This window comes from Amyelois transitella, chromosome 8, assembly GCF_032362555.1.
Source record: "Amyelois transitella isolate CPQ chromosome 8, ilAmyTran1.1, whole genome shotgun sequence".
Taxonomy (NCBI): Eukaryota; Metazoa; Arthropoda; class Insecta; order Lepidoptera; family Pyralidae; genus Amyelois; species Amyelois transitella.
The window spans coordinates 263,014-290,660 of NC_083511.1; the positions used below are offsets into that span (position 1 = coordinate 263,014).

The window sequence follows — 27,647 nt, forward strand, 5'->3', positions numbered from 1 at the left end:
AGACTGTGATTTATAATATTTACTTTCCATAAGGTTTTCTCTCCAAGATCAACTCTAAATTGAAACACCTAGCATATGAGAAAGTTGCCCTGATAACGAAGAAATCTAAACCAGCTTGGATCACAGTTACACAATTGAAATCCAATACTATACAGGATCCTCAACTTGTTTTCTCTTGTCGTAAGAGCGTCGTTAGTTAAACTAAACAATTTAGATAATATTCGGTGGTATAGCCGATAAAAAGAGTAAGTGTGGAGACAGCCTTAGCTATTGGTGCCGGGGTGTGCCGTCGCCGCTGCCGCGGAGTCACGCTCATTGTGTTTATGACCGACCTTCAGCTAATGTCGACTTTCAAATTGCACGCGGGGAATATCTTCAAGATTTGTTCAAGGGTGAATTTAAAAATAATTTGGATGAACTTTTATAAAACCAAACTGCCTACAATATACAAAAATTTTGAATACTAACAGATGCTCTTACGGTGACGGTGACGGGTTCAGACAACTGGATGTGTTGCCATGATCGATCCAATACGGGTTAGGTTGCCCTGCAAAGGTTGCGGAGGTCAGATGGGAGTCGCTTCGTGAAAAACCTGAACCACCCAATCCAGGATCAAAGCCATACCCCGGGCTCCTCTCCAGAGTAGTGAGAATGTAACTGGGTCTAAAGCCAGGAGTAAAATTGAGTTCTGGAAAAATTGTCTTAGTTAAACGAGCAAGAACTCGTAGCAGCGCTACGAATCGCTACGATGGCAGATTCCTGCGTAGATTTGAGGGAACTATATTACATACCTACCTCATAAGCCCAACAGCTGGATAGCCATTAGATATGTTACACAGGCCGGATGGTTCATAGCAATTTTATGAAAGAAAAATTACATTATATAAATCTGTTTAACATGCTGCACATTTATTTTCATATAAAAATATTTTTACAGCTTCATAAAGAGTAAATTACTGTCATGAAGAGGATGAGTTCACTATTCCATTATGCTAAGTTCTACATTTGCTTTAAAAAGATAAAGTCTGAGAACATAAAGCCGCGAGCGAAGTTGCAGGTACCTGCGGCGGTGGAAAATGCTAGAACTTCGAGAAGACGACAAAAGTGCACACATAAATTGTGTGGTCGATGTGGTAAGGGTTGCCACAAACGTACCAAAAATACAAATATTTCGAAAAAAGTTATTTTTTGTTTATTTGCAAAACCAAAATTGATTATTTTTAAATATGCAATTCTTACTTTAATTTAAAACTAGCTTTTGCCCGCGGCTTCGCCTACGTTAATTTTGCTTCCATAAAAAGATTGCTTAGATTAAGAGCCTTGCATTGACATAAACTAATATTATGCAAAAAAATAGATGTGCCTACGTGAGTGCGTGTTTGAGGATGCTATTCAATCATGCAAATTCAACTGGATAGATTTTGATGAAACTTACGTACACGGGAAGAATAATGCCTGGAATAGAACATAATTTATTTTTCCTACAAAAGCAAAGTCCCGGGGGCGCAGCTGTTAAAAAACGAATAAATTCTAAAGACAAAAAAAGGTAAGTATAATAATGGAAGTAAGTACTGGCGAAACTAAAATTACTTAATTAAAACTTAATTAATTAAAAATTTTGCCGGCGGCTACAATCGTGTTATTTCTTAAATTCTCATGAGGCGCCATCTCGTATCGGGTGGTCAAAAAATAAATACCTAAACCACGGGAACTAAATCAATAAACAAAGCATAATGAATTAAATCAATAAAATGCTATTTTTTTAATCATTATCATCATTTTTCATTATAATAAACATAAGAATTAATTATTTATGGTGCCGTGTGGTTCCCGGCACCAACACAAAAAAGAATAGGACCACTCCAGCTCTTTTCCATGGATGTCGTAAAAGGCGACTAAGGGATAGGCTTACAAACTTGGGATTCTTTTTTAGGCGTTGGGTTAGCAACCTGTCACTATTTGAATCTCAATTCTATCATTAAGCCAAATAGCTGAACGTGGCCATTCAGCCTTTTTAAGACTGTTGGCTCTGTCTACCCCGCAAGGGATATAGACGTGACCATATGTATGTATGTATGTATAATTATTTATAGCTTTTTATATCGATTCAAATCAAAAATGACGAAGTTCCATACAAACTTGCACCCCCTATTTCATCCCCTTGGGATAGAATTTCAGGATAAAAAGTAGCCTATATTCTAATCCAGGTTACTAACTATATCTGTGCCGAATTTCGTTCAGATCCGTTCGGTAGATTTAACGTGATGCGCGTACAAACATACAGACAGACAGACGGACAGACAGACAGACAAAAATTCTAAAAAAAATTGTTTTGGCTTCTATTGACCCTAAAAAGACCCCTTATAATTTTTTTTCTTAAATATCTTCAATGTACAGACAAAGTTGAGTTACAGTTTTATTATATGTATGGATATGGATAAAGAGACCAACCCTTTAACCCTGAATAACGTCGTATAGTATAAATATAATTTCATAGAAATATTTTTGGAATATAAGTTTTTTTAAGTCAGTATGGAGGACGCTCCACTTAACTCCACTGATGAAGTTAGCTCTTAAATTTAATAAGAAGTCAAAATAAGAACCTATTATTACGACTATAAATTCAAAATTTTCGTTAGACGCTACAAAATTATATATATATTGACGTCTACGTTAAAATTTAAAATGCTGCAGTGTAGTTCGTTTCGCCGCTTCTTCTACACATCGTGACGTCATTAAGTCATACCTTATATCCAATTTTGAAAAGAAATCTATTCTAAGTAAGGAGTAATCTTGTGTTGTTATACCAATTTTAGTTTCATACAATCAAATATGTAAACATTTTTATTATCGTAAACCAATATTGGCCTACCAGATTGGATACTCAACTAGTAATTCAAAAGTCAACTTTATTTTACAAACGTGCCAGCCCCGAGGGCAGCGGAGCGAGGCGGGAACAAGCTCGGAAGGGTTGCTTTGTTCTGTGGACCTCACTTCCTGCGCCGCGCGGATATGCTCCTGTAATTTTTCACGGGAATGTGAAAGCGAGATGATTCATTTTATTACTATTTTTCGTTGGAATCTTGTTTTAAGTTTTCATACATACATACATATAATCACGTCTATATCCCTTGCGGGGGAGACAGAGCCAACAGTCTTGAAAAGGCTGATAGGCCACATTGAGCTATTTGACTTAATGATAGAATTGAGATTCAAATAGTGACAGGTTGCTAGCCCATCGCCTAAAAGAAGAATCCCAAGTTTATAAGCCTATCCCTTAGTCGCCTTTTACGACATCCATGGGAACGAGATGGAGTGGTCCTGTAAGTTTTCACTTATAGACTATTTTTGTATTGTCCGAAATGATAGACATGTAAATAATTACCGTTTGTTATCACGCTCCTGGCATTAGTCCAGGTTGAGTCCTGCCTGGATTGGAACTCGGGGTCTGCGTGTGAGTGGGTAAATCAGGACATAACGCGAAGCAATCCTGTCTTGTATCATGGTCATTGCACAAGATGATAATGCTTATTCCCTTAGTCGCCGAATACATCGACGGAATAAAGATGAAGAGACCGTATTTTAAAGTGTCGATAACCACACGGCAGGCACATATTATAAAAATGATAACACCGAATTATGATGTTGATGAAAAGCATAAAGAGCAGAGGGCAAATGTAATTAGTTTAGCCTTTATGCGTCGTAAAACTATATTACGGTCAGAAAATCCAAGATTACGATCTGGAAATGGACACCCCGGCCATAACGTTAATAAGAGCCGTTAAATTATCCGCTTCAGTTTAATGGTGCCCGTAGTAATAATAACTCATATATTTATTTATGCAATAAGCAGGTTGACTAAGCAGATATACAAGGAGAGTGTGGAGGGAAAGGTCGGAGTGGGAAGACCTAGACGAACGTATCTTGATCAAAAGGACGTCCTGGTAAAGGGTCAGGTCAAAAGTACCCGAAACCGCCGAGCTTGCAAGAATGAGATCGTGGCAAGTGGAAAGAGGTAGTCTCTGCCTACCCCTCCGGGAAAGAGGCGTGATTTTATGTTTGTATGTATATTTATTTATTACTAGCTTTTGCCCGCGGCTTCGCCTACGTTAATTTTGCTTCCATAAAAAGATTGCTTAGATTAAGAGCCTTGCATTGACATAAACTAATATTATGCAAAAAAATAGATGTGCTACGTGAGTGCGTGTTTGAGGATGCTATTCAATCATGCAAATTCAACTGGATAGATTTTGATGAAACTTACGTACACGGGAAGAATAATGCCTGGAATAGAACATAATTTATTTTTCCTACAAAAGCAAAGTCCCGGGGGCGCAGCTGTTAAAAAACGAATAAATTCTAAAGACAAAAAAAGGTAAGTATAATAATGGAAGTAAGTACTGGCGAAACTAAAATTACTTAATTAAAACTTAATTAATTAAAAATTTTGCCGGCGGCTACAATCGTGTTATTTCTTAAATTCTCATGAGGCGCCATCTCGTATCGGGTGGTCAAAAAATAAATACCTAAACCACGGGAACTAAATCAATAAACAAAGCATAATGAATTAAATCAATAAAATGCTATTTTTTTAATCATTATCATCATTTTTCATTATAATAAACATAAGAATTAATTATTTATGGTGCCGTGTGGTTCCCGGCACCAACACAAAAAAGAATAGGACCACTCCAGCTCTTTTCCATGGATGTCGTAAAAGGCGACTAAGGGATAGGCTTACAAACTTGGGATTCTTTTTTAGGCGTTGGGTTAGCAACCTGTCACTATTTGAATCTCAATTCTATCATTAAGCCAAATAGCTGAACGTGGCCATTCAGCCTTTTTAAGACTGTTGGCTCTGTCTACCCCGCAAGGGATATAGACGTGACCATATGTATGTATGTATGTATAATTATTTATAGCTTTTTATATCGATTCAAATCAAAAATGACGAAGTTCCATACAAACTTGCACCCCCTATTTCATCCCCTTGGGATAGAATTTCAGGATAAAAAGTAGCCTATATTCTAATCCAGGTTACTAACTATATCTGTGCCGAATTTCGTTCAGATCCGTTCGGTAGATTTAACGTGATGCGCGTACAAACATACAGACAGACAGACGGACAGACAGACAGACAAAAATTCTAAAAAAAATTGTTTTGGCTTCTATTGACCCTAAAAAGACCCCTTATAATTTTTTTTCTTAAATATCTTCAATGTACAGACAAAGTTGAGTTACAGTTTTATTATATGTATGGATAAGAGATTTTGCACAAATATAGTATCTACAAGGAGAAAAGAAGTGGGAAGACTGACGAACGTAACTTGATCAAGTCAGAACCGTGGCGAAAGGTCAGGGCAAGAGTACCCAGAGCCGAGACGTGCTTGCATGAAGAACTGCTTTCATTCGTCCTTTCCAAATGACCGAACCTTCTTACCATTGCCCTTTCTATTCGTTGTGACGTCATGCCGCTGTGATCTCCCCTGCGGTATAGTTCACAGCCGGGAGCCCTATATAGACCCGCGCGCGCGTCCTGGGCTTTCGCTTTTGGACTACTTCAGCGCTCTCGCTTCTCTCTGGCGGCTACTTGCTGGATATCGTGCCTAAAGCTGAACCCACGTCCTCTTAAAAATGGTAAAACTAGTCCTAATTAAGGTTGTAGTTATTCTATCTCTGCTATCTTTTTCCAAACCTTATCCCATTATTTGGGGACGGGTCTCCTCACTGATTTGCGCCAGGTAAATCTGTCCTGGGTTGTCAATTATTCTATGGATTTTTAAATTATAAATGTCATATCGTGTCACTATAGGTACCTATGTCTTTTCACATGCCTTTCCGCAATCTTGACCGGGTCGTCCATCAATCTGGTAAGCGATTTATCCACACTTTTGTGACCAGATCCCGGTTTCTACGCCGGCACTACCTTTCCACATATAAAGTTTTTTTTTCCTTTATGGTATTTACAATCAAATCATCAATCACCTTTTATTTTAATGCAATAATTCCTCTGATAATTTTACATTTGATTAAGTAAGATCGGACAACGAGGCCGTCTTAAAACAAATTATTTAATGGCATTCCGACTGACCCAATAAACTGTCCAGTTGAGTGGATTTAATGGCCCGTAAAGTGTTTGATGAAATGGACGGACGAACGGATATAGATGGGCATATAGTAAGAGCTCGTAAAATAGTTGATGAGCTATAAAGTGTGAGTGTTTGTCTCATCGTGGTGGTGGCGGCGGGACATGAATCGAGAAGTTGGTGAGGTCATCGACAATTTATAGAGACGTTGTTGAGATAGGTTTGGTAATAAATACAGAAATTAGGTTTACCGTTTTTGTTTCAAGAGAGCCCCAGTCGTGGAGTGGGTTGGCATTACCAGTTCCTGAATGTACAGTAGGTATTGTACAGGTTACTTCACGGTGCTGGCTGCCACAAGTAAGAACATCAGTAAGTAATCGAAGCTATGTAATTATACAATTTAGAAACGAGTCATTTATCAGCCGCAGTAAGATTTGAACGTAAACATCAGATGTTTACGTTCAAATCAAAGTGGGGTTATAGTGCGTGTTTTACGTGATCAAATGCCAACGTGATACCAGTATTTGGCGCTGATTAGACTGCATACAAATTCGCGTTTACTTACTCGATACAGTATTCGCTTCGAGTAAAACTCGCACTAATCCCTCGGGTACCTAAACTGACGAGGTCCAAATTATTGTTCTGGTTCAATATCTCTGTGCTTTATGATGATGCAACCGTCGCAGGCTTCCTGCAGAAGTAGCCGGGAGTTCGATATGCCCGCAGTACAGTTGTGTTCCGGGCGAACCGCTGAGTTGATTATCATAAACATTGCTTTGTAATACAACCACGCCGAACGCGTTTGATGCAGTTGTTCGTTAATTATCTGTTATTAGAAAAAACATTAATGCTTTATCACATTTTTAAATAAAAAACATAGATTCAACCTCTGCTTAATTACTCAGGAAAGTGGCGTGATTTACTTGCTTACGTCTTCAGCCCGGGGGTAAAGCCAGCAATCAACAGAGAGCCAAACGCCTTGAAAATACTGAAAAGCCACGTTCAGCTGTAGGTATTGCTCATGTGAGAGTTTCAAATAGTGATATGTTGTTAAATAGTTTATCGACTAAAGAAAAATCCCAAGTTTAAGCTTGAGTTTTTTTATTTACGAGCCAGGTAAGAAAGTGTACTTGTAGGTCTAAATGGTAAACGCTTCAAAAACTGACACTGTTCAACAAAGTTTGTTATTTACAAAAATTCTCCCGAATCCGTTTTGCTCCTGCCAAACCCATTCCCAGATCAACTCATATACCTACCAATAACTCGCACTTTTATCATATCACACATTTCCAAGTTTTCTGATGGATGAATGCGTATTGGTTCAAAGTTGTGTGATTGATATTGCAAACATATAGACGAGAGACTTCCTGATTTATTTCAGTCCGCGTGGGCGAAGTTGCGAACTAAACTGTTTTTTTTATTCCTACTCAATCAGTGCGATAGCCCACGCGAAATAAGATTTATTAAACAGAAGCGTATAAGTTCCGATAGAGTAATAGAAAAGAATACCACCTCATTCTTTAAAAATCTGTGTATAAATAATGATGTGTTATGTGTATAATAATAATGAAATTCAGATTAGTATAGAAATAGTGTCAAGATACTAGTTTATCGTCTAAAACATCTAAGTTTATTTTAATATAAACTTAAGTAGATGGCTTCCACGCAGATTGTTGTTGTTGTTCATTGTTGCTGACTTATACAATCTGCGTAGGAAGAAATGAAAATTACAATAAGTTACTTTTTACGTTACTTTCTTTGGACCTTGCTCTTCTTTTCACTTCGAGGCTATATATTTAGCAACATATTTAATGGGATCATCGAATGATTTTAAAAAAATCTTTTATTTATGCATTCAAGAGCATCAGAAACCGCCGAGAAAGAGAGTAATGAATGTGGATAACGCGAAAAAAGTATGCAGGGATCGTGGCAAGCAGAAAGATATAGTCTCTATGGAAAGAGACGTGGTTTTATATATGTAGGCACATACAATATACATTTTCAAAGTACCTACGCAAAATTGACTCAGTGCTAGAGCAAGGTCACGCGGGTCACATCAAATGTTCCCGCGGGCGTGCTCGCCTCGGGGAACCCTTTCTGGGGAATGAGCCTCCAAGTGGTTTCGAGACTGTTCGTACCAGTAGATATATTTAGAATGAACCTCATTCCCTTTATTGCACGTAAGGTCTACAACAATATTTTTTTCTGTACATAACAAAATTTTGTTGATCAGACGGAAAAGCTATTTAGCAATTATCATTCGGACTTGTCTTATTGCGTTATACCTAGTTTTTGTAGGTTTTAAAATTGACAATTTAAATTTGTACAATAAAGTGTTTAGCAACCAACTTTTCTAAAGCAGTAACTGATCGTTATTTTTATTGAATAAAAATGAGTAATTACTTTTTTCTCTTAAATTTTTTTGATATAAGAAGATTTTGATAAGAATAGAACCACCGTGCCGTGTGGTTCCCGGCACTATTACAAAAAAGAATAGGACCACTCCATCTCTTTCCCATGGATGTCGTAAAAGGCGACTAAGGGATAGGCTTATAAACTTAGGATTCCTCTTTTAGGCGATGGGCTAGCAACCTGTCACTATTTGAATCTCGGTTCTATCATTAAGCCAAATAGCTGAACGTGGCCATTCAGTCTTTTCAAGACTGTTGGCTCTGTCTACCCCGCAAGGGATATAGACGTGATCATATGTATGTATGTATGTATAGAACCACTCCATCTCCCTCCCATGGATGTCGTAAAAGGCGACTAAGGGGTACGCTTATAAACTTGGGATTCTACTTTTAGGCGATGGGCTAGCAACCTGTCACTATTTGAATCTCATTTCTATCTTAAAGCCAAATAGCTGAACGTGGCCTATCAGTCTTTAAAAGACTGTTGGCTCTGTCTACCCCGCAAGGGATATAGACGTGATTATATGTATGTATGTATGTAAATTTTAAAAAAAGCAAGTATTTTGTCACCCTACAATATAATTTTTAAAGTACTTAATTAGTTTTACTATTTCTCTAAGGTCTGCAGATAATCTAAGGTTGCCCCGGGCTTCTAAAGACGAAGGCGCAACCGCAAAACGCCCGAATGATCATGATTGATGACTATATAAATTGAGTTTGAACTTGTCTCCACTCTCGCCACTTCTAACCATCAATATCATAACTGTGCACCGCTGACACAAACACTTTAATATCCGACAAAATTGAATTACTCTGATGTCGGAACTACGCAGTACGGAAGTAAAATCGATGTTTTAACATTGGCCTACGCGTGCGGTGCACGTAAAAGCCTGCATCGGGCCAAGGACACGTCGATACAGGGCAGGGGGGGGGGGTGAAGGGGGGGAGCTGCCATCCGAGCTACACCTGGCCACGGCCGGACCAGAGATATACATCTAAATAGATACGAGTAGCTCCCGTCTACCACCGCTATGAGGGCCATGAGGTCCTTTGCATTTTCATATTAATTTCTATGAATCCAATAAACTAGAAGACACTTGGGTTTAAAATCGAAATAGATAGTGCCAGTTCACTCAGCTACTTGTACCTGAATCTTTCTTAATCTTTGCTTTATCGCGTATTTGAATTACCTATGAAAAATTTTTTTTCACTGTGAGCAATTGCTTCCTTGGTAGCAATTTACATATTCCCTACTTGCCCACAGATTCGAAGTCGAATTATGTATTTCGACAGAAACTTGGGAAAAAAATTAAATTTGTGCAGATTATACGGATTAATTGTCCCTGTCCTGTCCTGATTGCCGAAAAAAGGGCTAAGCCTCTGAAAATATATCATAGGTACACTCGCGGCATCTATACATATTTATCTGTGTCTGCGGCACCACATCACACAACACCAATCCAGGTTTATTTAGACCATCAAACACAATTACTATTTTATTTAAGTATCTGAAATTTGCATTGTATAGGAATTGGGGTTTGGGGATATAGATAAAATAAAAACTGTTCAATAGGAAACTGGTTTAATGAGAAGTATGAGGCAGATTTACAATATTGGCTCATGAGCCTTAATGATAGGGTTGAATCTCTGAATTCCAAATTATAAGAAACGCTTACGCAGTGTTGCCCACGTATGAAGCGGCGGCGTTTAGTTCTTGCTGTGCGTGAACAGGGCTAGACCACGGAGTTTAGTCATTTTGTCAACAACCTGTTTCTTTGGAACATACTGAGAACATAATGAAGATGTTCATCTATACAATATGCATGGCACAGGCTTTTGTGCCATATTTTTAAACCTTGTTTCATTGTGTATTCCTCATAATATCCAATCATTTAAATTATTCTTTAAATTAAATTTAATAAGACCAGTGTTAATTAAGTTTATTTTGTACTTTGTTTCTCTCCTACTATTTTTAATTCGAATCCTGGTATTATCATAAAATAGGTAGGTATGTAAGTATATATACTTACTGAATTATCTTTCAATAACAGAATATGTTGGCAGTGGATTATTATGGCATCAACAACATGTAATCCTGATATCTAAACAGCAGCAATTCAGAGCCGCCACATTTTCAGATGGAGCTAAGCCAATAAGGGGGGGCGGGTGAGGGGGGGCGGCCCGACATTGACCTCTCTGCGCCGAGCGAGCCCACCTCTACGCTCTGACGTTGGTTGCAGGTGGGATGCGGATGTTGGAACCAATGGAACATGATATTTTTTGAATATCTAAAATTGTTGGCACATTGCGCTGCGGAGATAAATTTATTTTCTGGAAGTAGACATTACTTGGCCTTCCGGTCTTGAGGAGATTGTGGGCTCTGTCTATTCCTGTCATCTACGAGTATTCTAATATTATAAAGCTGAAGAGTTTGTTTATTTGTTTGTTTCAACGCGCTAATCTCAGGAACTAGTGGTTCGAACTGTAAAATTTTTACGTTGAATAGACCATTTATCGAGGAAGGTTTTAGTCTATATAACATCACGCTGCAACTATAAAAAGCAAAGAAATAATGGAATATGTAAAAAAAACGGGGAAATTTTTTCATCCTTGAGTGCTTCAATGATGCCCAAAATAACTATATCACGCGGACGAAGTCGCGGGCACAGCTAGTTATATATTTATATATATATGTTTGTATAGAAGTAATATGAGGATATTGGAATACGATATTCTCTAACATTTATTGCCACACTGCGCCACACAAGTTGTTGCTACTCTTTACTAATCAAAGGTTTGGTGTTATTGTGTCGCTCCGTGCACTAGGATCATGTGGAAAGAGAATTTACTTGCACCTATAAAAACATACTACAAAGTAATATAAGGTACCTATTATAACAAAAAAGGTGATCACGACATCTTTTGGAAAAATCCACATGTCATACTGGGCAAAGTATACTAAACTAAACAGTGAACTCGCTGCTAACTTCACATCGGTGAGGTTTGCCGGCGCCAGGTGCGTCAATTAGGCCCCGCCCTTCCCACCCCCGCTGCATCGATGACTGATGTGGTGTAGCCAACCCTTTACTTTTCACTGTAGGTCTACAGATTTTTCGATGAAAGAAAAAATTATATATATTTTTCATTAGATTAAGATTAACATTGTTATTGGTAGTAACAAAAGTGGTATAACAAAATTATTTTAGAGCATCCTCAATGCTTTTACACAGTTTTTAGTTTCACGGTCCAAATTTGACGATATTTTTCTTAAGTGTACTACAGACCTTTCAGTCTTTTCGACACTATTTGCTCTATATATCCTGTAAAGGACTGAGACGTGAGTAATGTATGAATGATAACAAAAAAATGTTGTAAATTATGACGAAATTTTTCATGGAACCGAAAATGTCGACTAAAAACAAAATCAGTTCGTCACATTTCGTCGTCACTAAAAATGGTCCCCAACGTCTCGAAAAAGTTGGTACATTAATAGAAAGTTAGTTTTCAGATAAATGCTACATTGTGGTTGGCAACACTGGTCTGATGTGATGAGCTTAGCGTGATGATGGGAAATTACCGCACTGCGCCTGCAATAGATACGCGGTACAGGATGTGACGTCAATGTTTGACCCGGATTTGTTAAAGGCAGTTCTGACCAAATGATTACTAGGGTATGACCGGATGCGTCCGACTGAATATTTGCGCTATGCATAAGTAATTCAAATTAATAACCTATTCTGATTTTTGTGACGTCATGCATTAAAAGCCCATCTCATTCCTGATATGTGGATGTGTGTGTGTATGTTACTCTTTCACGCAAAAACTACTGAACGGGTTTTCATGAAGCTTTGCAGTATCGACATCGGAATAAATATAATAAGTTAAAATTAATAAGAAATTTAGGAAGTCACGGGCTAGTAATAATAATAATTATATTTTTTTATGTACCTAGATTCGATCTTGAGTTAAACCGGTAGTCATTGAAGTTGTCTCGACTAACATTGAAATCCACTTACCAAGAAACGGTCGCATGGCCAAGACGGCATTAGCAGATAATCCCGGATAATCCGGTGATCCGGCTGCGGCCGCCCGGGTGAGCTTGCTGTCTTGAGGTCATTAGGAAGGGCATGGTGATCAACCAGTCTCTGTCGATAAATCTTATATACAGGGTGACATTTAAAACAACTGCATCCTTTTAAACATAGACTATACCCATGCTTCTAAGCCGTTTGAGCCTATTTTTATTTAAATTAAACGTCATCATATTCACATTTCAAAAACCCTCAAAAACTACGTCACACGCTTTAATACAGACCAATACTACAAAAAGAAATTAAAACTAAACATGTAAATAAATGTCTGAAAAATAAATTATTTTTCTAGTATCAAGATCAAGTAAAGTACAGAGTTGTCGAGATCGCTCAGCTGAATGAATTGTGTCCTTGACCTCTGAATCTTACGCGTCGCTTTTCCGCCGGCCGGGGTGACATGACGTATTTAGGATCGTGGATTTTGATACTTTTATTTTTTTTTTCGTACTTTCTGAAATATGAACCGATATTTTTCTTTTAACGTTTTTAAATATCCTTTAGATGAGTACACTTAACAGTTAAATTTATGTAGGTGAATTTAAAGTCACCCTGTATAAAATTCTCGTGTCACAATGTTTGTCTCCGTACTCCTCCGAAACGGCTTTACCGATTATAACCAAATTTTGCATGCATATTCAGTAGGTCTGAGAATCGGCTAACATCTATTTTTCATATCCCTAAGTGTTAAGGGTTGTCCACACTTATTATTTTTTAAATTTTAAATTATTTATATGGCAAAACAACGTTTGCCGGGACAGCTAGTAGACGATAAAATTTAATTCTCTTATTTACAGATTTCTATTCTTTGGAAAAACATGCTTGCCAAATTAAAAATAATTATCTAAAGAACCACATCAACTCTAGTTTTTACCGTGATAAAAAGTACCCTGTAAATATTCGAAATTTTAAAAATTTCATGTCATTTGATAACGCTTGAAGAGGTAACAAACAAACTAAAAAAGTAACTTTCGCATTTATAATATTAGCTGGAATTGATAAATGTTTTATTAAAAAGCATTAGCTAAATTATTTTCATATACATACATACATACCCGAAATACATAAACATACAATACATACATAGTGCCCGAAACCGCCGAGCTTGCATGAAGAGAGTTATGAATGTGGATGAAGCAAAGGAAGTATGCAGGGATCGTGGCAAGTGGAAAGAGGTAGTCTCTGCCTACCCCTCCGGGAAAGAGGCGTGAGTTTATGTATGTATGTATGTATGTACATACATACATATATACAATCACGTCTATATTCCTTGCGGGGTAGACAGAGCCAATAGTCTTGAAAAGACTGATAGGCCACGTTCAGCTGTTTGGCTTAATGATAGGGTTAAGATTCAAATAGTAACAGGTTGTTATCCATGGGAACGAGATGGAGTGGTCCTATTCGTTTTTCTATTAGTGCCGGGAACCACACGGCACTTCTTTTCAATTACCTTATTTTCTTAGGTATATGTTTTTGTAATTAATGCCTCGGTTACAATAGCAGCCAGTAAACTGCCTGGCGCGAGGAGCGGGGACTTGTTGCTGCAATCGATACTGCAACACGCGACCTTTGTTCTCAGCTCTACAAAACAGGACTGCAGCGCGAAACACGCTTATACATACATTTGTCTTATTATCATATTATCTTATTCTGCCGTGTGGTTCCCGGCGCCAATAGAAAAAAGAATAGGACTACTCTTTCCCACGGATGTCTTGAAACTTGGGATTCTTCTTTTAAGCGATGGCCTAGCAACCTGTCACTATTTGAATCTCAATTCTTCTATGAGAATTGCGTAGTGATGAAATTGAGATTCAGATAGTAATATTGCTAGCCCATTGCTTAAAAGAAAACTTCCAATGTTTTAAGTATATCCTTTTATTGACCTTTCCAATGTGATCTGATCGTGATGACTGAGAGATAGAGATGAACAAAGACAAACTCTCATATAACTTCTAGTAACGAAATTGCTCGCGAAAATTACCTATTTGCGTTCCGCTTGTAACGGTGTAACATAATTTGTTGGTATTTTCCGCCATAATTCGCCATGAAACACGCCTCCAGCTCTCAACGTCATGGACTTATGTCAGACTAGATGCCGCAAATGAAAATGAATTCTTGGCTTTAAAACAAAGACAATTTTAGAGCTATGTTTTGGAGATGAATTACTTTTTCTGAGTTTTTCTTACGTCTTCCTGTTTTTTAAGTAAACCATAGAATTCACCGGCTTAGTCAGTAAACTGAATGTATAACCTGACATAATACGGTTTACTCTCTTCCTTTGCAAGGTTACGTAGTTAAGAAATTATTTTAATCTAAATAGTCTACCATGTACTGGTCTCAACTCGTTCTCTCTATTTAAATACCAGTCTATGCCCAACGCGGGATCACAAATCAGCGTGTTCTCACCCCGGCAGCGAGGGGTTACGACGCACTCGGTCCCGAAATGCCCCAAATTGCGCAACAAACTCTCTCAGACCCGCCCCGTTGCGTCCCACAGCGGCTGTTCCTGTAAAATTATATTACGAACTTCACACAAACAAAACTTTCACTCGAAGTATTAACTTATTTTTTGTCTTAAGTAAATACAAAACAGAAAAGTTTGTGTCAACAAATTTCGTAGCGATTCCGTAGAGCCTTTCATGCTTTTGAGGAACATTTCATGCTTTTGAGAGGATTTATCGCTATGCACTTTTTTATTTTGTTATGCAGGTATCATGATGTGTAGAAAGATGTAGTCTCTATCTTCCTATCCAGGAATAAGACATGTTTGTACAGTCATAGATATTATTGTTAGTATGATCGGGGGCAGATAAAACTAACCACCTCTCCATTAAATAATATTATATGAAGAGGGAATTTTGTATTTTTTATTTTTATTTTAAATAATAATATATACATAACTGGCGTATAATCAAAACATTTACATTACGTCAGTTTTGAAAGGTTTGCAAGTCACTTACAAACTCCAATGGAGTCATGTCACGCTGCTGTTAGCCTAAGTAAAGCTCCCACGCGCTTGTTGCTAAACTTTATTTAGGATTTTCGGAAAGAACATTTTCATAAAAAGTATTCGCTTTCATTTCCAAAGTACACAGTGGATTTCCATGAAAAATTTTAAGAGTACGTACAATACATATATTAAAATAGTAATTGATCGATGTCTGTACTTGAATAAAATGCCACATTATCGATATGGTGATCTATAAAATATAAATACAGAAGCCGAAAATGCTATTGTTAGAATTTTTGTCCGCCTGTACGTGTATGCTGTCACGCGAAACTATCGCCCCGATCTAAAATGCTGTTTCCTCAGATTTATTCGACTTGGTCCAACTTTTGCATGTCTCCCCCCACCCCTCTATGCGGGCAAAACAGATTGTCAGCGAACCATAAGTCAAACAAATTTAGTTATATGGCGAACGAAGTCGCAAGCATCGACTAGTGGACAATAAATAACAACCACAAGATGGAACGGAATAATTGTATTACGCAAAAAATAACTTAAAAAAAATTGTTGAATGACTCGACAAGAATATGATGGAAAAGTTAATTATGTCATGCGGTGAAATACGAACAAAGGCTACCATGCGGTGTTAGACACTTGAGAGCTGCATTGATGAAAGTCTGATGTTAGAACCTTCACCTTAAGAACGAGGGTCACTTGACCCGCTTCAGGAGAGCCCTACACTCAGACGCCGCCATTGATCGCTATCCGGATTAAACCGCTTCGAAGCGGTTCAAACCGCCGAACACAAGTTGTGAGAGCATAGAGTTATAACATTATATAACTGTATCGTTCAGAGTTTACAATGTTTTAAATCAAAAGTCTTAAAATTCAAATTCCTTGGATGTTGTAGGAGGTGACTATTAAGTTCCTCTGAAGTCAAGCGTACGAAATTAACCAATTTGCATCAGTAACAGACAGAACACTAAATATCGCTTTAAAAATATTTTTTTATTGTAAAAGTCTGCCTAATATGAGGCAAGATAAGATCTATAGTGGTAAACGAAAACTTAAAGAATACGTATTCACTCTTTCTCATCTTCAAACTGTTTGAGTGAATCCTCAATAATAACTTAATAAAGAATTACCAAATACTAATGTGGCCTCATCTGTACCGACTTCATTTTTTGCCACCCGATGACAAGCTGTTTAGCATCTCAAGCGGAAGAAATAGCTTATGAATAACTGAGATGCCGATCAAGATTTCATATAGGTACCTTAACTTAAATATAGGTTATATATTTTTAGGAAGATAACATGGATAAGATCAGAAGTTGGGACCTTAAATTGTTATATGACAGTACGTGCACGTAAAAAGGAATTTTACACACATTGTTACAGAGCTTGAGTGTATTATGTAGAAACACTATATTTTGCTGAAGTTGACAGTTTATTACCAATCAATTCATACGCGTATTATAAAGTACAGATAAACTAGGGTTTATCTGTTAGTATATGTATGCCTGTTTGAAATATTGCAAAGAGGGTTTACTGATAAAGATATGAAAGGTAAATAATCTATAAGAACTAAGCGTACAAAGTTGGGACGTGTTAGTATTTTAAAAAAACAGAGATTTATATACTTTCTTCAGCCAATCCTAATATTCATAGCCAGCAGCGGATAACGAAATAAGACTGGAACAGGAACACTGTATAATACGAGAGATAACATTTTCGATCTTACAATGTCCTTCTAGTTCTTTTAATTCTAAGTTTAAAGTAAAGTTAAATTCCTCAAGCAAAGCAAGATGTCGCATGTATTTCTCTTGTAATATTTGCGTGGGAAAGCACATAACCTGAAAACGTGGCGCGGAGGTTTCTCCGTAATTACACAGCACTTTGTACGAGTATGTATTGATCTCACCGGCGATATACGAGTATGAAGCCTATATGTGTAGGTGTATAAGCACTTACAACTACTACTAGGTTTTCTATTGTTGTTGTATGGAATTAAATTTTGTTCGTTAGTTCGTTATATGACACTATATGAGCGACCGAGTCTTGAAACATACATATAGTCACGTCTATATCCCTTGCGGGTAAAACAGAGCCAACAATCCTAAAGAGACTGACAGGCCACGTTCAGCTGTTTGGCTTTATATAGATTTCAAAGACAAATTTATATTTGCTGACCATGCGTAGCTACATTAATATGTTTCGCAAAGTTATAACGACACGCTGCCTGCTTTACCTGCCTGTATCAAATTAAAGGATTTGTAAGTAAAGTTGTTAGTACTTTCATTAAACATACATAGATAAAACTGTGCCCCTTTTCCGGAAGAGTAAGCAGACTATATCTTTCCACTTTCCACGATCCATGCATTCTTCTTCCTTCATTCCTATCGTTGTGAAGTTGACGTTGTTGAAGAAAATGCAGCAGTGCAGTTTGTTACCGCTTCTTCGGCACTGACGCCTTGGAAGCGGCAGTAAACTTAGTTTTAAGTAATTTAAGTCAACCAATGTTGTGAAACCAAAAGACATGACAATTATTAAGCGATATGAAGTACCCTATAATAATGAATATAAATTTTGAATTTGAATTGAACTTCATTACTCCTTGAGAGGTAGAGTAAATGTGCACAAAACTGTACCTAAATAATGAAGACCTATATTGTAACCATATTCAAAGAATAAATGATTATGATTACTCTGATCATGTGGTGTTTTAGAAAAACGGTACGACGTTACAAGCAATAGCCAATAATTTTACCCTTTAGTCGCCATCCACAGGATGAATTTGAGAAAACTTACGCTTCCAATAAAAATGTGGCTAAACAACGCTCGCATGTTTTAAATTTTCCATCAGAACTTTATTTACTCTGCTAGAGATAAAATCGTGAGATTATTCCCGGCGATAACAATTTAATTTTATTCGCTCTGCGTCCGTGCAATGTTAATGTAAATGGGGTTCGTTCGGACGGGCGGCAGTAATCCGCTTGACGCCGTGATCCGCCGGACAGCCGGACAGACCGCATGTCACGTCCGATGGTCGGATGGTAGGCCCCGCTGTCGGCATCCCGCACTCGGTGATTTTGACTGTTTGACGTGAATTTATTGCTCAGCTGTGTTAGAGGCGTGGATCGAGTTTTATTTCTACAAATGTATTTATTTACTGCAGTTTTTATGAGATTCTACACTCTGAATTTCATGCATTAATTTATATAATCACGTCTATCACGGGTAGACAAAGCCAACAGTCCGGAAAAACTTGGGATTCTTATTTTGGGCGATGGGCTAGCAAGCTGTCACTATTTGAATCTCAATTCTATCATTAAGCCAAAACTGAATGTGGCTTATCAGTCTTTTCAAGATTGTTGGTTCTGTCTACTAAGCAAGGGATATTAGACGTGATATTATATGTATATATGAATCTATTTAGAGCGATGTTGAAAGTAAAAAGCACCAATAAAGATGTCGATCCAATCTTAACTGAAGAGCGCTTCTCGTGAGTAATGCTGATAGGCGAGGGTAGTTCAATACGCAGATAATCTAACTAAATAGAGACAAAATAAAAAAATCATTTAAGATTAGTATTCAATGCCAAAGATAATATCTTATAAAATAGATACATACATATAATCACGTCTTTATCCCTTGCGCGGTAGACTAAACCGACAATGAGAAGACTTATTGGCCACGTTCAGCTGTTTGGCTTAAAGATGTAATTGATTTTCAAATAGTGACAGTTTAGCAATCTGTCACCTTGCCCTTCGCCTGGGTAGTTGCCTGATATGTGGATTTCTTCACGAGGTTTTTCACTCATATTAAGAGCGGTTTATAGTCTATTTGTATGTATATCTGTAACAGTATATCTCGCAAAGTATATGTTTGTAGAGACGCTGACCTCGGTTTAATGCCACTGCAGCTTAATGTGTAAAATGTAAATGAAATCTTCTGAAAGCTTCTCAGCTGCCTTCATGAAATACTATGCCAACTACAGTACAAATGGCGTTTTACTAAAGATGAAAATATTTAAATTATTATTTTTTAAAAGAATAGGACCACTCCATCTCGTTCCCATGGATGTCGTAAAAGGTGACTAAGGTATAGGCTTATAAACTTGGGATTCTTTTTTTAGGCGATTGGCTAGCAACCCGTCACTATTTGAATCTCAATTCTATCATGAAGCCAAACAGCTGAACGTGGCCTATCAGTCTTTTCAAGACTGTTGGCTCTGTCTACCCCATAAGGGATAAACACGTGATCATATGTATGTATGTATGAAGACAATCTTTGGACAAGTTAAGAAAGGTCGTGGGTTTAGCTATAAACACGAGATCCAGCAAGTAGCCGCTTGAGGGTAGCGAGCTACTTGGTTAAACCTGATAGTCCAAAGGTGGAGACTCGATGACAAGGGGTCTTCCCAAACTCCTGTGAAGGAGTTGGAGCGAATGGTCAGGGTTTTTGACCCTCTTCATTGGTTGCTTCGCTGCCTACAGCTGTAGGCAGGTCACTGGGGCGGCCGTGGCGGCCTGGGTCTTCTTCTTTCTTCTGGGAGTTCCCATCAGCGGCGGCGTTGTCACTGGGCGACGACGTCTGCCGCAAGGCAGCGAGGTGAGGGCGAGGTGACTCGGGGCGCGTGCTCGCGCTTTTATAGGGCTCCCGAGCTTTGAAGAGGAGCGCCGGGGAGACTGAATCAGCAGAACGTCACAATTTGGCTAGTTCAACTGTAGGCAACCTTCTTGGTATGCGCCATAGCAACGGTTGCCATGATGTTGTTTATTAGATTTATGTCAAAAACAATTTTTTGTTAGTTGTTAGATGTTCTGAATTTATACGTTGAATAATATAGACATTTTAAACGGATTATTTTCTCCTCTTTTCTCCTTCTATCTTCTGTAGGAATTAAATAACTTTATAACTATGTATACTTCCTACACAACCAAATTGAAACGTCGTACCGTTGTTATATTGTAATGTTTCCGCGTAATTTCGGAAAATCCTTGAAACTGAAGAAGCCTTCTTTTTTTGTGAGAATAATTTTCAAACTTAAATCAGATTTTTTATTCGACTTGGCAACATTAACAGAACGCTGAACACAGGTTTAATTCAATCACCGCCAGTGTTTTGAAAGATTTCAGCGATTATAACATTGGGAACGCGTAAACAAGAGAGAGATTATATAGAAAATGAGAGAGGGAGGAGTAGGCTTACAAACTTGGGATTCTTCTCTAGGCGATGGACTAGCAACCTGTCACTATTTGAATCTCAATTCTATTATTAAGCCAAATAGCTGAACGTGGCCATTCAGTCTTTTCAAGACTATTGGCTCTGTCTACCCCGCAAGGAATATAGACGTGACCATATGTATGTATGTATAAGAGAGGGACTTAATTTTTCTACTCCACTTTCTGTTATAATTATTTTTTGAGGACATGAGAGATCAGATTGTATTAGGTGGCTAGTGGTCCGCGTGGAACTGGTCCTAGGAACCAATTGCCACCTATTTAAACAATTTAAGCCACTCCGGTCCCGAAATTATATTTCTGATTTAGACCAAATATGTGCGTATATGAATATTCGTGAAGAACCCAGTGGGCTATAAATAAACCACAACAGAATTTTGTTTATTCACTTAAAATAATTAATAAAACAAATTGGTTGATAAACCTTACCCAACCCATACAATTTCATATTTTTTTAGAGAAGAGATAAAAATGTATCTTGTCCATTCCGTGCGCCATATAAGCGACATGTCTCCAAATCCCGGGCAGGCTGCCGTCGGAGGGGCTCACCCCGGCTTTGATGCTGACGTGTCGGCGATGAAATAGGAATAATTAATTACATTCCTCTGATCTTGTGTCATGGCGAGAATTGGAAGAAATAAATAAGTGAGGAAAATCTTCTCAGTAGCATCCTTCTAGCAGGGAACCATGGGAAAGGCTATTCACTTGAGACTCTTTTATTTTAATTGATGGACTACCTAGCAAACTTACCGTGAAACTGAACGTGATGTTCTAATAATTATATTGTCTCTAACTACCCCGTAAGCGATAAAGACGTACGTATGAAGATATTTTAACAAAAATAATAAATAAAACAAACGGGGTGAGCTAAAAAAGTATGAAATGCCCGTCTAATCTAAGGCATTCAGCCTGCCGTCGTAGACGTGCTACGAATTGCTACGAGAAGCTACGAGGTGCTACAAATCTCCGCTACGATTGCGCGGACCGCATACTCTTGGAAGGTATTGGGACTTGGGGACCTGACCGGTAACATTTTATTATTTCTGGTATCTGGCACCGATATATTTCTGTTCAATTTAAAATTTCATTGTTTTTGACTATCACTGTTTTTAAACTTTCTCTTTAAATAGATTTAGCTTCCATGCTATGGTAACTTCGTAATGCTTCCATCTGGTAACGCAGAAAAACAAAGTGTATGCCGGCTACTTCTATTACGTGCAGTCAATATGTCAGTAAAAGTCAATCAAGGGAAAATGCTAATAAACTAGGAATTCTCTTTCAAGGCTTGCTGACTGCCACAAGCTGAATTTCAATCCCACCATAAAAACAGCCAGACAAAGCCAACCAAAGGATATTCGTACACGAAGACTATTGTGTCCTCACCTTTTGACACCAGATTAACCTGGAGAAAAGGCCATAAATATCTCGTTTATTATTCGGCTATTGTCGGATGTATGCCTCACTCACACGCGGAGTTGCGGAGTTCAGGATTAGCGGATAAGGCTCGTGGCGGCTTGATGACGTTGCGTTGCGGAGTTTGAGAGGTAATTACGCGGAAATTATTGAGCCGAGAGGGAGCGGTTAAAGTATTTGTAATCTGTGTAGAACGACTAAATGGGTTGAACAAAATGTATTTTGAGTTAGTAAATAACTTTTTAGAATCAAAGTGTGACGGAATATAAATTCAACTAAATTCAGTCGATTCTGTCCGAAGAACGTCGTATATCGTAGTATGAATGCGGTACCCGCTTATACACATAAATATAACGTACCCTTAATGTATGTTCTGTTTATATATATTCATATTTATGTATGTCTACAAATAAAACTTTTGTGTATTTTTCTATCAAATCGACACCTGATTATATTATTTGTTTGCTATTTTCTAAAAGTTTACTGATAAAGAATGCTATTAGTATTTGTTTCACCTATTGAATCTTTAAGGCTCAATAAAATTATAATAAATAAAAAAGACAATATTTTCAATCCGTCGAAAATTCCTCTCTTCTTTTAAACACTTTCAAAAGTTTTAAAAACATTATATAAGTCATAACATAATGTTACACTGTTATACGAAAGTTAACAAAGCCATCGATGCAGCTGGTTTTAACTGTGAAAGTGAAGTTGCTCCCAGCTAACACAGCGATGGAGCACCTGCGTCTATCCTGGAAATTGTATGAAGCGATCGGAAAATCTATTTCTTTTATGTTTACTGGAACACATCTGGAAGCGGTGATGAATAAAATGTGATCATAGAATCTAATCAGTCTCATCATAACATCATCTAGCATTCTTATCTCTAGGTGCAGTTTTAACCACGAGCATGCATTGGGTTAGTCATGTTTTGCACGAAGCGGTTACCGCATGACTTCTACAACCTTTACAAGATTGAACAAATCTCTCTTTTTGTAACACTTTAAAACTTCTGTTTCGGTTTTTTATACTGTCTGTTTTTTTTCAGCAGTCTCTGTATCTAAGGGCTTTGTCTGCAAAGTCCGAAAGCTAATTACTACGCTTTTCGAAGAAGTGGAAGAACGACCTTAAAGAGGTAGCAAGCAGTTACTGTTTCCTACTTGTCCAATACATGGCGGCCTGGATAGGGTAGGCTAACTCAACGATACTATATTTTATAATAAATACTTATATAGATAAACATCCAAGACCCAGGCCAATCAGAAAAAGTTCTTTTCTCATCATGCCCTGGCCGGAATTCGAACCCGGGACCTCCGGAGTCACAGACAAGCGTACTACCGCTGCGCCACAGAGGCCGTCTATAGTTATAGGAAATAGCTATGTCTTACTCAGAACCGACAACCTTGCAAGAAGAAAGTATTCTCTGCCTACGTCTTCAGGAAATAGGAGTGATTTTACGTATTTAAATAACTAATCCTTTTATCCTTACAATAATATTATAGACTATCTCGCCGTTTAATGTTATATTCTATTCATAGCTTATTAATATCTTCACAATGTAAAAATCCGTTTTGTTAGCAATTGATAAGTCTTTCAACAAAGTTTCAATTCAGCGCTTACATTGAAGCGAATTTCTATTGTTCGTTCTAAGCGGGATTACTGTATTGAATAAAATACCAGCGGCGCTGTAATTCAGAGCTAGGTGCACAGACCTCTTTATGATAGATTAGCTATGAATAATAATAGTTGACTGGTTAGAATATCCTGGCTAAATATAACTGATTTTTATTTTTAATGATCTGTAATCATAAGAAATTTAAAAAAAAATCTAAGTCAATAACCATGGCCTCTCAGTGACAGAGCAGAGAAGTAGAGAAAACATGTAAATAAATATAGACAATATCATTTTGTTAACAATTTGTTATTCTATAAATTAGAGACGATGGTATATAACTGTCACAGTTTATTTTATGAACGCGCAAATGAAGCCTCGTTTATAAAACGTCGCATGCATTTGTTGCAAATAGATTTTCAGTAATTTTCATGAGAGCGCTAAACATTTTAAAGCAAGTTTATTTTTTGTGACTTGACCAAAAAAGCTTTTTGATTTATCGATTTTAATTAAATCAAAATGACTAGTAGAATTATTTTAATCTACAAAAAAAATCAAGACATAACCCAATGTGGTTAAAAACATTTGTTTTATTTGCTACTTTCGTTTTCACCTCATCTGTGATACCTTACAGGTCTGCATGCAGAAGGCGGAGGCCGGTCATAAATCGTGTTAATATTCCTCCGACGCGCCGCGAAGTGCGGGCAGCGCAGGGTGTGAGACAGGGGGCTCCTCCTTCAATTCCTGTGCCTTCCTTATTATGTGCCATCTCCGGTTCGAGCGCAGCCTTTAGAGGCTGCGGCGGCATATTGAAGTTAACTGCCGCTTTCCTCGTTACACAACCCCACAAAGGCTAGTATTAAGTCTTTGTTAGGGCTGGATTGAGGAGGAAATTGTTACGAGTTAACCTCCGCTTCCTGTCTGTTATTATTTTTCAAATTGAGTATAATTAAGTTTTTTTGTAGATAAAAACTAATATTCTATTTATTTTTATACCAACAACGATACAAATGGAATAAAATAGTTTTTTTTTCTTTTCGAAATATAAAATGAGTGTGTTATGATAAGTGATAAATTTATAACCGCATCTTATACGCCAGCGGCAGAACTAAAGCAAAAGTAACATCAAATCGTTGTTGACATTCGAACAGTATTTCGTGATCATACGTACCTACTGATAACAGTCAACATAGTTCAAAAAGGCTCATGCAGTTATAGGTAGGTATCTAAAAAATCAGTTTCAGCAAAAGGATTCGAAGCGGAACGAGGTAAGTCCGCCGATGTCCGCCGACGCGGGCCGCGGATAATCCGCCGCCGCCGAGCGGATTTCAGGTTATTCCATCCGCTTCAAGTGGAAACCTTTTCGGAGTATTGCCACGTGTCGATGCATATTCAAATATTTTTTTGCTTTATGCTGAAAAAAAGCAAAGAATTCAGTGCCACTTACAAAAAGCAACGAAGTTTAGCGACACCTGAACGGAATACAGGTTTTTAGCAAATCCCACGTGAATTTTGGTTTTTACCGAGAAAAAAATACCCTATATCCTTCTCCAGACTCTTAATTATATATTATTATATACGGTACGCAAAATTACAAGAAGATTGTTCAGTAGATAATTCTTGAAGAGACAACAAACATACAAACAAACTTGCTTAATATACCTAATAATAGTTTGGATAGGATTCTTTAAAAGCGCTTCATTTATATTTTGAAAATCCCGCATATTTGTTTAACCCTACTTTGATAAAACACTTACAAGAGAAATAGAAGGAACGTTTTCGTGTTTCGACGAAGATAAAATTGAGCTCGTGAAAATATGTTAACAGGGTTTGTTGCAGTGTTTTATGATCCGCTCCGTCTCTTTCTACCCCATTATACCCATTATTATGTATAAATCACTGCACATTATTTATGGTTGCTCTCCCAAAATGTTAGGAATAAATTGTTCAAGTTGGATGTGTGAACTCGCCTGGTCGGTGACGATAACACTGGACATATTTGTAGTCTATTGATTGTGGAGTTAAGAAGAATCTGTGGAAATATTTCTGATCTCCATAAATACGATCAAACTTATCTTGTTTTTAGTCTATACACATCTTAGGAGAAAATAAGTGACAGAGTTGTCAAAATAAAATAATAAAAATAAGATAAAATAATGAGTTAAGCTTATTGCGAACGGCTATGCAAAGAGATCGAATCAATAAGCTCCTATCATTTTTCTGTTCAGGATTTTCAAAAGTTGTCAAGTTAATTATCCAATCGCACTCGACCGAGTTTTCTTTCAGATTTTCAGCACTAACTCAATGTAAACTTTGTGGAGGGAAATGCCTGACAAATAGTTTCGCATTAGAGTTGCGAGTGCAGCTCGTCATTGCAGACAGACACCAACGTCACGCTGATTTATGTCGCTGTCCCGTCGCGTCGCCGTCCCGTCTCTGCCCCGTGCCATAGACTACAAATGAGAGTTACCCTTAGAGTAACTAAATGTACTTAATTGTAAGAGTTACCAGTTATTTTATTCTTCATTCAAAATTAAAGGTGAGGAAGCAGGTTGTTGCAGAACCACTCCTCCTGATGTCGTTGAAGGGGACTTAATAACGTAAAGAGGTATTAAACATATACTTAAAGAAGTTTTGCCTCATAAAATGCCACCATGTGGGCATGTGTTGTAGTGAACTTATAATCTTTAAGAGCTTACTGAAGGTTCTCCCGTCTTTGGGATGGAAGTTGTTATGAAATACTGAAGACTTACCTTAACCGAGAGATATGTATATCGCAAAATAACCTCAAAACATTCTACAAACACAAAAATAAGATAACAGAGTTAAATACGCAAATAAACTGGAAAGTTGGGTATGGCAAAAGAAGCACGAAAGCACAATAAATGCAGTGAAATTGAGAGCGTTAAGGAGTATGATGGGTGTGAAATTGAGTGACCAGATAAGGAACAGCGTGATAAGGGAATGTTGTGATGTGAAAGAAGATGTAGTTACAGTAATAGAAAAGGGTATGTTGAGATGTTTCGGTCGTGTGGAGAGGTTGAATGAAAGTAGGTTGACTAAGCAGATATACAAGGAGAGTGTGGAGGGAAAGGTCGAAGTGGAAAGACCTAGACGAACGTATCTTGATCAAATTAAGGACGTCCTAGTAAAGGGTCAGGTCAAAAGTACCCGAAACCGCCGAGCTTGCATGAAGAGAGTTATGAATGTGGATGAAGCGAAGGAAGTATGCAGGGATCGTGGCAAGTGGAAAGAGGTAGTCTCTGCCTACCCCTCCGGGAGGCGTGACCTTATGTATGTATGTATGAAATGGAAATCTATTTGCATAAAACTGTTTGATGTGGATATTAGAAGTCTGTGTAATGTTCGCGTAAATCTGGAAGTAGTTTTATTAGCTGCTGTACCCGACGGCTCCAGTTAGCATATGAATAAATTGATGTTTGCAGGAATTATACTCGCAAATCTTGGTACGCCGAGAGTGTTATATATGTTTTGTTGCGAAGCTGTAATGAAATGTAAACAGAGTCTGTATTAAGCGCTGACTTCATTTGAATATATAAGTTTATTATACTTGTTATAATTTTTTACAGTAACTAGATAAAATGGGAGGAGGTATAGTTACGACATCTATGGAAAAGAGATGTAGTGGTCGTATTCTTTTTTCTATTGGTGCCGGGAACCACACGACGTAGCGCTGTGATTTTTCAAAGAATAAAAGTATTTATCGATAAATGGTAACATCGAGTGACGATTAGAATTCCCGGAGCGAACTCGGACGACAGCGGCATGCAAATAACACGCTTCTTTGTAGGCGCCGGTTAAATAAACGCCATTATACAATTTTATT

At 37.6% G+C, this 27,647-nt stretch overlaps 1 protein-coding gene across 1 annotated transcript in view; it reads left to right on the forward strand.

Moving 5' to 3' along the window:
• The window catches only part of LOC106140826 (uncharacterized), a 346,955-nt gene that overhangs the window by 67,442 nt on the left and 251,866 nt on the right, over positions 1-27,647 (forward strand). The gene's annotated exons all lie outside the window — the stretch shown is intronic.